The 15,703-nt window shown below is 43.8% G+C and overlaps 1 long non-coding RNA gene across 1 annotated transcript in view; it reads left to right on the forward strand.

Annotated features, from left to right (window-relative positions):
* The first annotated feature begins 3,788 nt into the window (after positions 1 to 3,788).
* LOC125641310 (uncharacterized) overlaps positions 3,789 to 15,703 on the forward strand; it is a 15,872-nt gene continuing 3,957 nt past the window's right edge. The window contains exons 1-3 of the long non-coding RNA XR_007358021.2: positions 3,789 to 4,289; positions 9,140 to 9,190; positions 11,776 to 11,953. This is a non-coding gene — a long non-coding RNA (uncharacterized LOC125641310). The remainder of the gene's footprint in view (positions 4,290 to 9,139; positions 9,191 to 11,775; positions 11,954 to 15,703) is intronic.

Here is a 15,703-nt window from a genome sequence, read left to right on the forward strand (position 1 = left end):
CTCAGGCTGTAGGCATTTTTACATTGTTTTTATAAAATCATTTACTCTTTATTTACAGAAGTAGTAAAAAGTACTTTGATCAGTTTTGTGCACTTATTTGCACTTTCACTCCAACTGCAATTGTGCAGGCCAATATTTGTCACTGTGGTGTAGGCCATTTCTGGTAGCAATAATAATTATATTTTTATAAGTTAACAATATTTGAAAATGTGGATATTTGTGAAATAAAATCTTAAAATGTAGTTTACCAGTTGTATTTAGATTAAGATTAGGACTCCATGTATAGACATCCTACCTTTTAATGCTTTATTGAGATCAGCTAAAGACTGATTTATGAACTGATGTAGTCCTACCATGCAGCATATGATTTATCTGATGTATCCTAAAAAATACTATTTATTAAAATCTTACAGATGATATAGCATATCTCAGGATTAAAATATATTGGTTCTGACTATGTCGGGCTTGATCCTGCAATATTACTAAAGAAAAACTCCCACTGCCTTCAAAGATGGTGTTTGGCAGAGATAAAAGGAGAAGAAGCCTGAAGGTGCATCCTCACTGACACCTCTCCTGCAATTCTCTGAGAAGCCTTCCTCAGTGACAAGCCCCTCACATATATCCCCCATAAAACTCCCAGAGCCCAATCACTTTTCAGTATGCAGAATCCTACCAAATCCCATACACCATTGTCAAACACCTTGCCTGGCTGCCAGAACTCTTCCCTCTTTCAGTGGCAAATGCTCCCAGTTAAACCCACCAGATGCAAACATTATTTTCTCATGAGGTGTTGCTGACATGGCTAGTGGGGACAGGTGAAGTTTGCGTTTGAGTTTTCTATTCTGAATGACCTCAGCTACTCCTGTGCCCCCAAGGATTCTCTCATGAGTTTCCATGAGGTTCTATTTTGTCACTTCTCCTCTTCAATGTATATACGAGACTACTAGGGGAGATAGTTGATGCACAGATTATAAGGCCAGAAGGGACACCTGTGATCATCTAGTCTGACAAACGTGACCAGATAGCAAGTCTGAAGAATAGGTACCCTTTTGGGGGGAGAGGTATAGTTGCCCCTATATTGGGATGGTCCCAATAATATCAGGATGTTAATGATGATGATATCCTAAATCTGACCTCAGTTAGTGAGGATTTTGATGCTGATGTGCTTCCAGTAAGTAGGTTACACCCAGCTCTGTGTCTCCAGTTAATAAGCCTGCGTGCTGGAGTTGAACAATCCAGCCAGTGCAGTGTTTGGCAATCCTTTGGATGAGGGTTGTCTGGCTAAAATTAAATCCTTGTCAGATTTAGGTAATGCTTACAGGCTGTGGAAAAAACAGAAGAAATGGTTTATCCCGGTGAACCTACAATAGGCTCTATGCAGGCACAAGGAGCAGCCCATGCACAGTCCACTGCAGGATTGGGGCCTATGTCTGACCCCCTCATTTGTGGGCACTTGCCTGCCATTTGTCCGCCAAGCATGTAACTTCGCCTCCAGCAGCTTCTAGCTATCCAGGTAGCTGCACTGGCGAGACTCGCCATGTTTTTCATCTCTGCTTGGAAAAAATATTGGGACTTTCTCTTTTGGATGAGGGCCTTGTTAGTTACCCAACCCTGTCACCTAACGACTGGGTTACTGATATGTGAGACAGTATCCGAAGGCCATTCAGACATTTCAGCTGGTGCAGAATGTAGCCATCTGTATGTTTCATGGTACTTCTCATGTAAAGCAAACTATACCCATGCTCTGTGATCTGCACTGGCTTCCATTTAGTCTCCCGGTCCAGTGTAAGGTGTTTTTCTACTTCCAGCACCCATAGTGTCTTGTTCTCTGGATATTTTAGAAACTACCTCTATCCTCATATGATAATGCAGGTTATGATCAGCTAAAGCACTGGAGTTTACAGCTCCTGATTTAAATCAGAGATTGTCAGTGGCTTCAATAGATGAGTCTTCAGCTATGGTACCCACCTTTCCCCCAGGGTCCAGTAGAGTCTGCATTTGTTGCTATTCAGCTCACCTGGCAAGGCCTATTGGTTTACCCAGGCTTTCCCTGGGGCGGGACTGTTGATCAGGCAGACTGGGGATTAGAGAGGGGCTGAAGGAAAGGAATTTGCTTGTGGATGGTAGGATTTTTTTTCTGGATAGTGACCCGCCCCAAAAAAGTGTTCTTCTAATGACTGTAATGGTGCCCTAGAGCTGCTTTTTTATAAATTAAAAAATAAGGCCTTTCTACACAAGAAGGTTGTACCACTTACACTATACCAGTATAGTTAATGCAGTACTGTCACCCTACTGTAGACAGTTATATGGGTATAAAGGTTGGGCACAGCTGTTCCTGTACGGGAAAATTTACTTCTCTCTGCATGACACATATTTTGCTTTTCTTGTTGGCCCTTAATACTATTTTGAAACAGTTGCTTCCTGTACCACCAGTGTGGTTCATCTTCACTCTTATGAAGGACATACTGGGTAGTACAAATATCTAAGCAGTGCCCCAGTGATAGATGATTCTAAATAAATGCAAACAGCAGAGATGCTGGATTGTCAGAAGCCCCAGAATTGTTCCTTTCCCCAGCAATGACACTGCAGAGCCTGCAGGACGCTATATGTCCTCTCAGGGAAAAGGCCTGAGCGGGGTTTGAGCTGGCTGGTAGCACATCCTTAGGAAGTATAATTTAACCAGTGCAGAACACCAGCACCGGGCCAGTGCATCACTCAGTCCCACCTAAGCCTTGTTTATAGAAGTGCATTGGCTTCCTAGGGGCCCTCTACACAGGACTCTGGTTCTCCTGTTCTCATCATTTCCCAAGTGGCATTTCTTTTGAAATAATAGTTTGCATACGCTCACAACAGCATCTTTAATTTGGTTAAACTCCGGGTGTGTTCACAGCTCATCTTGAAAATATCCAGAGGCTTTTCTGCTGCATAGCAGAGTCCTCCGGTGCCTGGTTACAACCTAGCGAAGGGGTGGTCGAAGTGTAAAGAATAGCCCACGTGGCAGGAGCTCCCCCCTGGCACCCTAGTTTTTGACATGGAGTTGAGGGGAGACCACAGGTCCCACCATGCAGGGGGCCCATCGTGCGGCCTAGGGGCCCACCTGCTAAGTTCAGCGCGGCTCCTGAAAGGCTGGGGCCGGTAGCTCCACCTGGTCTCCCCATTGCAGATGAAGGTGGCTTCGCTCTGCTCCCTTTTACACCTAGGTGAGGGGCCACTCCCGGCCCGCTGGCGCCCACGGCCGGGGAAGGGGGAGGCGAACAGCCAGACACCCACCCACGCCTGCGGGGAGCCCGTGAAGCGCCTCCCGTCCACCGTGGGGGTGTGGGGGGAGCCCCCTGGGAGGCGTCGTTTTCTGAGCGTTTCCAGCGGAACAGAGATGCGGGGGGAGAGAGAGAGGCTGGGAGGAGCTAATCGCTTTAATTGGCCGCCACGCCATTAAAATTTCTTTTTGTAAGTGCGGCGCTTATTGTGAGAACACCAGTCCCCGCCCCCCGCGAAAGGACGCTCGGGAGGCGCGCGGGCCCCGCCACATCAATTATTCAGTCCTCGCTCCCGCTCTCCCGTGTAAACAAATCCCTCAGCCAGCCCGGCGCGCGGCCCGCTCCTCCCTCGCTCCCTCCCAGCGCCCGCAGCCGGCCGAGAGCGGCCTCCCTCAGGGCTGGCTGGGGGCGGGGGCTTTCCCTCTCTCCTAGGGCTGGCGGGGGAGCTGTAGGCTCGAGCTCCGTCTGACCGGGCGGCTCGCCAGCTTCGGGGAGGAGCGGAGCTGCTGCAGGACGCAGCCCGGCCGCCGCGGCTCTCTCTCTCTCTGCTCGCCGGCTTCCCGCCATGGCAACTGCCCCGCGCTGGGGGGGCGGTCTGTATTTCCCCCTCCCTTGCAAGGCTGCGCCCCTCCCACCCCGCAGCTATGGGCCCCGGGCCCCACAGTTGTGCTAGCTCGGCAGCGGGGGCTGACGTTTTCCAAGGGCCGGGGCAAGGAGACGTGACGGGCCAGTCGGAGCGATTGAGTCGAGTTTCCCTGTGCAGAGGCTCCCCCCACCCTGGTCCCGCGGGGGGTGGTGGCAGGAGTGGGGTAAGATCAGGCTAGCGCGGGTTGCTCTCAGACACGGTGCTATGAATGTTTCCCAGGCACAACAGAAGCACGTCGGCTGATCCCCTCCACCGCGTGTAAAGACAAGCGATAATACAATCCGGGGGAGAGTATCCAGAGAACTGAGCATCAAACCCGTCTGACTCCACTATTTCGTCTCGAAATAGTGATTGTGATGAGGAGAAAATGGTGAAGAAGCGAATGGGTAAGATCAGCTGGTAGACAATCTCTTTGGGGACACACACTCTCTCTCTCTTTTTTTTTTTTTTTTTACATTTACGAGTTTAAAAACCAAAAAGCAGCAGTTTAAGTCAATACTTCAAAGATTTTCGGGAGCGAAAGGGACGCTAACAAAAGAAAGTGTCTGAATAACAAACACATCGCTCTGCCGGCGAGTTTTAAGACATTTTAAGTATAAAGAATAAGTGACGTGGCAATCATTTTCCCTCCCCCCCCCCCCCAACTTTGGTGCTTTCTGACTCGGATGTGAGGGTGAAATCTTGCTAACAGCTCGTGTATCTGTATATTTAATTGCGACCTGGCTGCATGTTCCTGTTGAGGAAGGATGCAGATGACAAGTGAATATATAAAAAACAGTTGACAAAAACAGGAAAGAAATAACTGACAGATGAAAAGACAGTCAATGCGGAGCTAACAGGCAAAAGCATCAGTACAAAGTCACATACCTTCTGAGAGGAGCAGTAGTTTGTTTTATTCCAGATCTCCAGAGTTTTATCTACTGTCGGTGTGATGGGGGAGAGAGGAGCTAATGTGCCCTGTTTAGGATACAAACATGCAGATTAGATCAGACTTCTGACACCATGTTTCACTCAAGACTTCAAACAGAGGAATAAAACAGACTTACCCCACTGAGGAAAAGGAAAATAAAACATAAAAAAAAATCCAAGACTTTATAAGGGTTTTTTTTTTACTTGTTTAAACATAACCGTTTTACATATCCCTATACTTAAATACCTAGAGTTCATCTGGATCAGTGGCTCTCTGTTATATTCGCACGAGCTTAATGTGTTGCTCTCGAATTGAGATGAAGTTCAAATGGAGGCCTTAAACTTTCCGTTTCTATTGTTTAAAGGTTGGGACATTGGGAGAATATCAGCCCAGCTCCCATTTTTCATCACTTTTGTATTACTTTAGATTTTCAATGAGACAAGTGTAATTACTAGGCATTTAACTTTTTGCCAGGCTCTTTCATTATGGCTTTTCATTTGCACCTCGCTTTTAGAGAAGTAATAACATTCACGGTCAGGGGCAAATCCTGTTAATGAACAAATTAAAGTTCAAACAGTTATTCAAGTTCACAGCCCTGCTCGCTGCTCCTTGAATAAGAGTTATACATGTTACTTTCTCTCGGAATCTATCCCCCCTTTTATTACTTTTTAAGCTTTTAATAAACACAGCCGGGCTATATCTGCCGTTCCCAGCCTCTAAAGCTCCCTCCAGTGCTGGAGGGAACCCTAATCCGACCTTAATTTGGTAACTTTTGTAAAACACATAAAAGCTGGGGTACAACCTTTATGCGCTCAAATGATTATATAATAGTGAAACAAGCCCAAGAGGAGTTCCCCCTCTTTTCCTGGACTCCCCATGCCCTTCTGCTGGTTGCTTTATCCCCTCCCCCCGTTTGCAGTGAAATTCTAATTACTCCCTCAAATTCCTAGGGAGAAACTGGGATTTCAGAAACTGGACTTGGAGTTTTCTGGGCAGATGGGGAGCAGGTGCCCCTGGGCAAGGGCGGGTCTTTCTCTCCAGGCATCTGCCTGTCCGTGTGGTGCAGTCTGGGCGGTCTGTCTGTGCAGTCTGGTCGATTTGGGTTGCCTGGCTCCTGTCTGGTCGGTCGGCCTGCCTGCCTAGCCAATCTTATGCAGCCTATCTGTCCAGTGTCTCACCTATGTGGCCAGTGGCTGCTCTGGGCCGGCGGGTCAGGACTCCTCCCCGAGGGGGGTCTGTATCAGGCCTACAAGTCGCAGGAGTTGCAAAGGCGTAGCTTGCCCGTCTGTCACGGCCGGGGCCCTTCCCCGAGCCCCTGCCCGGCGATCGGAGGGAAGAGGCGAGCTCGCTGTTTGCCAACAAACTACGCAGAGCTTCCTGTGGCTGTCCTGAGCAGCCTGTCTACAAATGGGAACCAAGCGCCGTTCACCGAGCTCCCTTTCCTGCTCTCACCGTTTCCTCCTCCCCCTGCCTTCTAATCTTTCTCAATTAAAGTGTCTGCCGGCCCCTAGGTATTAGCATATATGAATCCTAATTCCCCTTGTCAATGGCTGCCCGGCCTAGGGAGCCCGGAGCCTGCGTCCCTCCAGGTGGTGCGCAGGGAGCTGCTCCATGCGAAGGACAGACCCTGCAGCCCCGCTGGTCCGGGCGCTCAGCGCTTTCCCCCGCTTTCAACCGCAATTGTCAAATTCCACACCTTTGTTTTACTCTCCCTCCCAAAAGTTCAAGGCAGAGCCGATGCAAAGCGCTAGCTATGTACAAATCGAGGAGATCACACTCCCCATTATCTACCTCCTGGCGAGTGTTTGATTTGTGACATCAAAAGCTTATCAAGACAAGCCTACAAAAAGCACCTCGCGTAGGCTGGGCTGAGCGTAGAGGAGAGCGATCTCGCTGGTTTGGATGGTCTCCCTTCTCCAGGGGTGGGGTAGCAGGGGTGCTTAAAACGGTATTGACTGCCACAGCAAATTAAATTGCTGCACTGAAGAGAGCTAGTGGCCAGGGCCTGGCTGACTGCTAGCTCTCCGGCTGGTAGCATAAAGATTTTCCTGACCTGCACCCGCAGGGCAATATTGGGGGTCTGGCCGGCCGGACAGAAGGGGCTTAATTGCCATGCCTTGTTTTTGTGTGTGTGGTTGAGGGTTATATGCAGGCCCTGAGTCCTCGCAGTCATCTGCTCCGAGTGGTTTGATATAATCACCATGACAACTGCAATCTATGAGCATACAAATAATAGAGATGAAATAGACAAAAGATTAGCATGCCATGAAAAGTACAATAAGTTTCTTATTTAGCATTTAGATAACTGTCTTTCCTTCGGAGCAGGCTTCAAAGTTGAACCCAGTTTAGACCAAGAGGATTAATTCTTTCTCCGGCATGCTTCATTGAATCTCTCATTACCAAACTTTGTCTGTATTGATGTTAGATTTGATTGAAGATTAGAGCATTTAGCAAATCTTGCTTTTCTGCATGTATCAGGCCTTTTCAAGCACAGCCCGCCCTGCCCAGTGGTCAATACCCTTACTTTTATCCAGTGTCTGCTTCATTTAAACTTAATCAACTCCATCAATGAACTGGAACAGGGAAACGTCCCTGCGGTGAGAATGTTGTGCTTTTCTTAGATAATTCTTTGCTCCCTTTCCCAATCCGTTGGCGTTAAACCTAAAATTGCACTCTGATGAACTTAATCAATATGATAATGACAATTGGGGCTGAATGGCTCTGCTAGGGCTCAAAGTGGAAAAGGTAGATGGCTGGGCCCATTACCCAAAACAACTTCTCTTGTCTCGCCTTTTCTTTTGTGTGAGCTACTCCTATCGTTCTTTCTTTCTTTCCTTCCTTTTCCCTCCCCCTCCCTGACGCTGAATACTGCTCATGCTGGAAAATGATGCATCTTGGTGAGGAAAAGTGAAGTAGACCGATTGGCTCTGTGAATTATCTGGCTTGTTGCAGTGAATTATTTGCACTGTTTCCTTTACCAGTCAACAAGTTTCTGAGGTATAGTACAGATCAATCAAAGCTGACAGAGCGCATGTGAAGCTTTTACTGTGTAAATCTGGGCCTCTTGTCCTGGCTTCGTTGGCACTGGCATCTGTATATCATTTTTATACTGCTACCAGTAGAGCAATTTCAAAAGTATTTGCAAGGAAAATGTATGTCCCCATCTGTTCCTGGAATCATAAATGTGCCACTTTCGGAGGGTTTTCACTGGTAATCATATCTTTAATGATGAACAAACTTGTGATATATACCTTTCCATAAAATGGGGTTTTCTTCACTTTATTGTGATTGGCTAGGATAAATAGCTTTTCCATATGTTAGGGAGATAAAATATAAGATTAGCAGGGCTCGTTTGTTTGATCATAAACAACAGAAAAAAATCATTCCAAATACTCTTTAAACAGAAACAACTACAGAATTAAGTTGCATTAATTGGCAATCTATGGCCCACCACTAAGAGGTAAACAATTGCCTCCCTGGAAATGACATATTTTAAAATAAGATTATAGTGTTTTGTTCATTATTCTGAATTACAATGCATTTGCTGATTTTAAATATTTGATTATTTTAATTTTTGTTGCATTTTTGTGTTTTCAGATTTTTTATTTTGCAGGTTCACTTTTGATAGCAATCACAATAGCACAAAGGGTGCTATTTAGTAAGTTGCCACGTGTATATTTAGAAAGCAGATGGGGGGGGCAGTCTTTGCATGCTATTGTTGTAAAGGTTCCTCAATAAGAGTGCTTGAAATGTAAATATTCAATTTTTAAACCAGCCAACCTTTTGCACTTGTTGGGAGTGTTGAATAAAGAATAGTAAATAAAGTCTTTTTAATTTTGTTGCACTTCATGCTTAAGGTAATATTATACATGTCATATGAAATGTACAGGTTCAATTGGGAAACTTACCCAGAGTCCATGATGGTGTCTCTGTTTAATGAACTACCCTGGCTCTTGTGTGAGAACCATTTTGATTTTATTACTAGTAGTGATACTGCTTTTCAACCTTGGTATGTATGTGTATTTTAATATATGCATTTCTGTGTATAAAGAGCAGTATTCTCTTCAGTATTACATAGAATGTTAACTATTTGAAGACCTAAATAGAAACACTATCATAAATTCCAAACAGCAGTGAAAAGGACCATGAGATATGTGTTTATCTCTCTAACTGTGTCTTTTTGTTTATATCTATACATGATCACAGACATGCACAGAGCACATGAATACATTTTCTGCTGTGATGTGTACTGATTGATACATAAGCATAAGCACAGACCGTAGGGAAACATTCATTGTTTACAATGTTGCTTGGAATTTCTTACAGGAAGCTGTCCTCTGTCTCGGAAGATTCAGCAGAAAGACTGGTAGCTATAAAGTATGTGTGATGGTAGACAGTGTAATATACTGGGAATCATCATATAGTTCTTAAATTATGCTAAACCAGAAATGGTGTGTCATCACTACTATACATAATGTTAAAAGTGTACTGCATTTCCCACCATTGAATAGTATCTTTACACTGCGAGATACCCATTGAGCAACTATGGGATCTACTGATCTCCTAATAGGTAGAGATTTGCGCTCCTAACTACCATCAATACGGAAAGAAGTTAAACACTTAAATCCATCATATAGTGAACACCCAAGGCTAGATAAACATCTTTACACCTTTTTGTAGACAAGCTTTAAACACTCGATTTTCTTTATTTCTGTAAGCATTGCAGAACCATAGAACACAGTGCATTTATTTAACACCTTTGATCATCTCACCTGCATTCTGCCCTCTGATCTACCTTAGCCAAGACCACTTCTAATGCTCTATAGCTCTGAGCAGCTTTGAGATAACAGCCATTTTTGCCAAAAGAACCTGACATAAACATTCATTTATCCTTCCTCTCTCTCTCCACCCCCCAAAAACCAGTGGGATTTAGAATCGTACTGATGCAAAGTCCAGGACTGGCATTATTCAGTTCTGAATCAGGATCAGATTTGATGAATTAAACCATCAGGGGAAAAAAAAACACTTGCTAAATCTCATTGGAGGGCTAGGATTCTGGGCCTTCTAGTGATATAGATGCTGCAACTTGTCTTGTCTTGGCAGGTAACGTGATATTGGACCCCAGAACTGTGACTATCCCTATTTATGGAGAAGTTCCTTTAAATCACTTTTAGAGCCTTTAAAGCAGTTTTAAAACTAATTAAAATGTTTATTTCCCACCAGTAATTGTAACTGTCTAGCACAACCTGCCCTCCGAGATAGGAGGATAGGGATATTTGTATCAACATAGATTTTAAATGTTAAGAGATTTCCTAAAAGAGTTTTAATCTAGTATTTGGCATGAAGGAAGCACCTGTGCTATGAGAGGGTATCAACACACTTGGGATAGTCCCCTTACCTCAGTGGTGAAGCCAGAAAGGCCAATTCTGCACCCACTGAAGTCAAGGGGAGCAGGAGCTATGTGGTGTGATTGCCATTTTCAGTACACATTATTCAGGCAAAACCATTTAGTGAAAATGTGGAAGGGAGAAGTGAAGAAGAAAAACCCCATAGAAATAAGTGAAATGTGGGCCTAATCTCCCTTCCAGCGAACTCAATGAGAGGAGGAAGATTGGAGGAATTACGTTGGACCCCTCAGTTATTTTTGTTGTTCAGTCATACAATGTAAGATTAAAATGAACCAATTTAGGGCCAAATTCTGTCCTGAAGTGTATGTGCATTGGCTTTCATTTGGTGTGTCTCTGGGGCCAGAATTGGGCCTTACATTTGTTTGTTTAGCTGCTGTTTGAATTTGCAACTTAATGCATTTATTAGACTGTTTTCACAGTGGACTACACTGTTGCAGTACCTGTCATGCTTGTCATGTGTCTATCTAAAGCTTTCCAACGTGATGTGTTTTTAAACATTTAGGGCCAGCTCCTTCATTCTCTTTAAGTTGACTTCAATGGAATTTTAACAGGAAATGCAGGACAATCACGTGCTAATTCTCTATTCGTTATATGCACACACTTGTAACTTGGCTATTTCTAAACCAAATTTTATTGGACCAGCCAAAGGCTTATTACTTAGGCACAACTCAGCTGGACATTTACTTGAATAAAGAGTGCAGGATCAGGCCAAAGTCACTGGCAAATCTGACATGTTAAAAATAAACCTGTTATTTGAATTGCCAAATAATAATAATAATCAGAAAGTGTTAAAATGTGAAAACACCTTTTTTCACATTCCCAGGGCCCAACCCTACAAGTACTTTACATCCAGAGCTCCCATTCATTTCAAGCCAAGAGCTCTCATTCAAACCATGTCACTAAGTCCATTTTTAAAGAGCAAAATAGAATTTGTATTGATGTCTACACACACACAGCATCTTTGGGCTGGGAATAAGCATGTCATTTTTTCCAGAAATGTCTGTAAATGCATTTTCATTATGAAAATCTTTAACCTACTTAGTAGCTCCCAGCCCTCAATACTTTGTGCAGCCAGCACCATAATTGACTTAAAGAGGAGGTTGGATTGCACAGTGAATGCAGAATCGGGCCCCACAACTAATGCATAGCTTCGGTACATATATCAAGATTTTACCTCACCTCCCAGGTGTTCCGGGTATGTAGATTTGATTTTTTTTCTTTCAGCAGTACGCTGGCAAATAGCTTATATTTGACACTATATAGTGCTTAGTGGCTTATTGAACTGAATGTTTACTGGCACAACAGTGGCTCCAATTAACTCAATTGGCATTAAAATTGAAGTTATGAACATTTCTATTGTTTCCTTTGTAATTCAATCCAAATTAATTAATGTACCCTGAATTATTGTTGTATAAAAAACTAATTGCACTTTGACATTGTGCAAAAAGCATTTCTGTTCTCTAAGTAAACAACATTGATTTAGAGGCAGTGAATCTATTTTGGCATATTTAATATCCTAATGGTCTCGTTTTATTCTTGACTTTAATTTTACAGGGGATATCCCTCCTATATTGTGGAAAGAATATAAGATGAGCTTCACAATTTCATTGTGGTTGCTTTCATATGCAGGAAGCTTTTCAGTTTAAGAGAAAATCTGAATCTGACTTTCATATAACACAAATATTGTAAAAGCAGTATCTGTGTGTCAGCATTTCTGTGCATATTTTAAAGGGTAAGTAAAAACCTCTTAAGAAATAAATTTATATTTTTGTTTTAAGATTATTGTCGAACCCCTCTTTTTTGTATGCTAAGAAAACCAAATTGGGATTAATAAAATTCAGGGGCTGTAGTTAATGCTGTTAAAAGCAGAGGGCAGACATTTACACTGCAATGCATTACTTATTAGATAAATCTTAAACAGTTTTAAAAGAAATCTTGTACAAAAGTGATCTTAAGGAATTCAAGAAACACTGCTGCAAGCTTTGATCCTGCACTTCCTAGGCAGCCAAACCTCCCTCTGAAATCAACTGAAGCCCAGTGAAGTCAATGGGAATTTTGAAGCCCAGTGAAGTCAATGGGAATTTTGGCTGTGTAAAGACAGCAGGATCTCCAGCCCAGAGCCTCTACAGTTAAGAGATCACTTTGAACTAGATGATTTTGTACAATTGATATGTGAATAGAATTATTTGGTATTTTTATGGGGGTTGGGGGAATATTACAAAGAAGGGGGGGGGGAAATGTTACATTTCCCATTCATCATTTAAAAAGTCATAGCAAAACTGTGACTTCACTTTTTCTTCAAAAGACATTGTGCAAAAAACTAGTTGGCCAAAGGCCCATCTCTGATGAAGCAATGTAAGGAGTTATATTGTCCTTAGATTTGATTCCATGGCGAAGGACTGATACACTGCTGATATAGAATTCCATTAGAAAATTTCTCTTTTTGGCTGTCAATTACTGCTCCATCCCCAAAACTAAGGGAGCCTGCTGTTCACTGGATTTAGCATAATCACCTGCCACAATCTGAACTGTTTAGGAGATTTTAGGGATCATTTCCTCAGAGTTAATTCGGAAACAAAGCATAAAGATAAAAAGTCCTTGTAGCATCTGAGAATACCTGTGTGGTGGGGAAGAAAAAGAGAGGGAAATGGACGGACCTTCTTTATGGTCAAATAGAAGACATAGGGTGAAATACTTACCCTGTTGAATGAGAACTTTGCCATTGACTTATCTGAGCCAGGATTTCACCTATGTTGTTTATAAAACTGGTACTATTAAATCTAGAGGCCCTGATCCTACTCCCAATTAAACTAGTGGGAAAACTCTCATTGGGAGTAGGGTCTGTCTTCAATTTTCAAACTCCATGTGATTCTGCTTTGAGTCAGTTTGTATGCTTGGCAAAGATCTGCAGCTCAGGGTTTCTTCCTCCTTCAAGAAGAGAACATGAATGTTTAAAAAATCATTTATTTAGAAACCATGGTCAACTCTCAAAAGAGTGTTTGAAGGGCATTTACCCAGAGGAGGCGCCAGTCTCAGCTTAGACACCTGGCTCATCTTTAGGCCCACTACTTAAAACCCAAATTGTTAGGGGAGTAGTTTGCTACATTTTTGTCCTGCAGGGGGGTGGCCTGGCGGACACTCAGCCAAAAGGTCAGAGAGAATACTTCAGCAGGATTATCAGCATTTTCCTTAAGACCAGCATTCAAAACGTTACAAAAGGGTGATACTAATAAAAACACCCCAGAGATGTCATTGGTGTTTCTAGCTTGTTAATATTCTTGCTTTGGTCCATGCCTTTAAACAAATCTTGCTTCTTCACGGTGTGTGTGTGTGTGTGAGGAACTTCAATCTTGGTTTAGTCTCTGAGGTTTCATGTCTTCAATTTAACAGTAGAGAGTGTTGTCCTCTCCTAGGGCTGGGAATTGCAGCGCTAATGCCTCTGAAGGTCATATAATTAGTGTGAAAGGAACATGCAGACTGACAGCTAAGGGAAGGAATGCAAAATAGCTTCCTTTCAGAAATATTCTCCTCTCAAACCACTGCTGGCTTCTTAGAGGCCATGGGGCTCTGGAAGGCTTGCCCAGATCCCCTAGAGTTTGTATTTCTCTCCCTGGAAATGCTTTAGAACCCTTTGGTTCCTTTTGTTGCAGACTTTGATGAAACTGTGATAATGGGACAAGAGGCCGGGTGTGGACCCTATCCCTTGTGAGGTCTGCCAGAACTTTATCTATACAGCTGTCAAGGAAAGACTCTAGGGAGCAGTTTCCAACTACAGATATGCCACCAGTGCTGCTGCTCTGGGTTGCCATCACAGCCAATGGTGGGCCTTTGTTCTGGGCCTCAGTGCCCCATCACCTGTATGCCTCCTATTCAGTGATGCCATCTAGCTACCCAACCTTCAGTGGAGCTTGGTTTCTGTGGTGATGCAGGGAGGAGGCTAAATTTAGAGTTGGGATAGGGAGAGGTTGGGTGGAAGGGAAGCACTGTCATCTTCAGATTAGGGACTGGAACCTTGACTGTCCCTTTGTCTGCTCCTCCAATAACTGTAGCATGATTTCTTTCATGCCTCTCTGAGTATGGAACACCCTTTCTGAATGGGTCCATAAGGTCATGGTCCTCTCCTCCTTCAAATACCTCCTCAGGTGCCACATCTTCTGACTGCAAGCAATCGGCCACTTGGTGATCAGTAGGGCTAGAAACAAACCCAACACAGAGAGAGACAGAAAGGGATTTCATAGATTTTAAAGCCAGAAGGGGCCATTAGATCATCTAGCTTGAAAGCTCCTGTATATCATAGAATTTCTTCCACTTTCTCTTATAGTGAGCCCAGTAGGTTATGTCTGACTAAAACATATTTTCCAGAAAGGCATTCTGTCAAGAAATGGAAAATCCACCACTTGCCTTGGTAGTTTGTTCCAATGGTTAATCATCCTCACTGTTAAAAGTTTGTATTTACTTCATGACATTTTAACCTTATTTAAATGATTCAGAACCATCAAACTGTACATACTTTCTGAGTCTATGTAATTTAAAATCATATTGTTAACCTACTTTCCCCACCTCCTTTTCTCCTATTGTCTGTCATACCAATTTGTTTTGCCTCGTCTGTAATTAGACTGTAAATTATTTTGGAGTAAGGACCTGGCACAATCAGGCTCTGATACTGGCTGGGGCCTTTAGGTGCTAATACAGTATAAATGTAGACTAATAATTCCCAGAGTTAGTGAAAGTCTTCAACACCTCTGGGTTTCAATGGGAGCTGAGGGCACTGGTGACCTCTCAAGGATAAGGCTAGTAGGCCCAAATTTTCTAAAGTGGCTTCTAAGCTGTGATGCCTTTGAGACACCAAAGACCTCATGTTCAGAGGTGCTAAACATCTGCAGCCCCCCACCAACTCCAGCATCTCTGAAAAATCAGGCCCCAGCTGCCTCAAACTGGGCACCCAACATTTAGAGAGAAAACTGTGGTCTGCTAGCAAAAGGCCTAATCCTGCTGCCCCTTGAGCCCAATGGGAGCAGGCTATGGCCGCACAGCTGAAAGGGCCTGGTTTATGGCACTCTAAAGGGAAGACACAAAGAGACTCCCCAGGGTGAGTGGGTTCTGATGAGCGGTAGAAAGCAGGCTCTATTCTGTAACAGCCCTTCCCAAGGGTTTGAATTTTTCTAAGTAAATGGTTTCCCTTGGCCACTATGTGTTACAGGTGACTCCTGATCTTTGGGCCCCTGCTGTTTCAAGTAGCCAGGGTATCACCAGCTACATAGGATGAAATGCAGCCTCCACAAAGGAGCCATTCTTTACCTGCCATTCCAGCTGCCCTGCACCCAGTCTTGGGGACCTAGGGTAAATGAACCCATGCTAGCTCCTGAGGCACCTTTTGTATGACCTATATGATTTGGGGTGGGGGGTTCCAGTGAGCATGTGTTCAGCTGGAGAACCCATCCTCTCTGACCAGTGCTTCTCCCTAGCCTGCTGCAGGGTCTAT

The sequence above is a fragment of the Caretta caretta genome, chromosome 8 (assembly GCF_965140235.1).
Source record: "Caretta caretta isolate rCarCar2 chromosome 8, rCarCar1.hap1, whole genome shotgun sequence".
NCBI classification, from domain to species: domain Eukaryota; kingdom Metazoa; phylum Chordata; order Testudines; family Cheloniidae; genus Caretta; species Caretta caretta.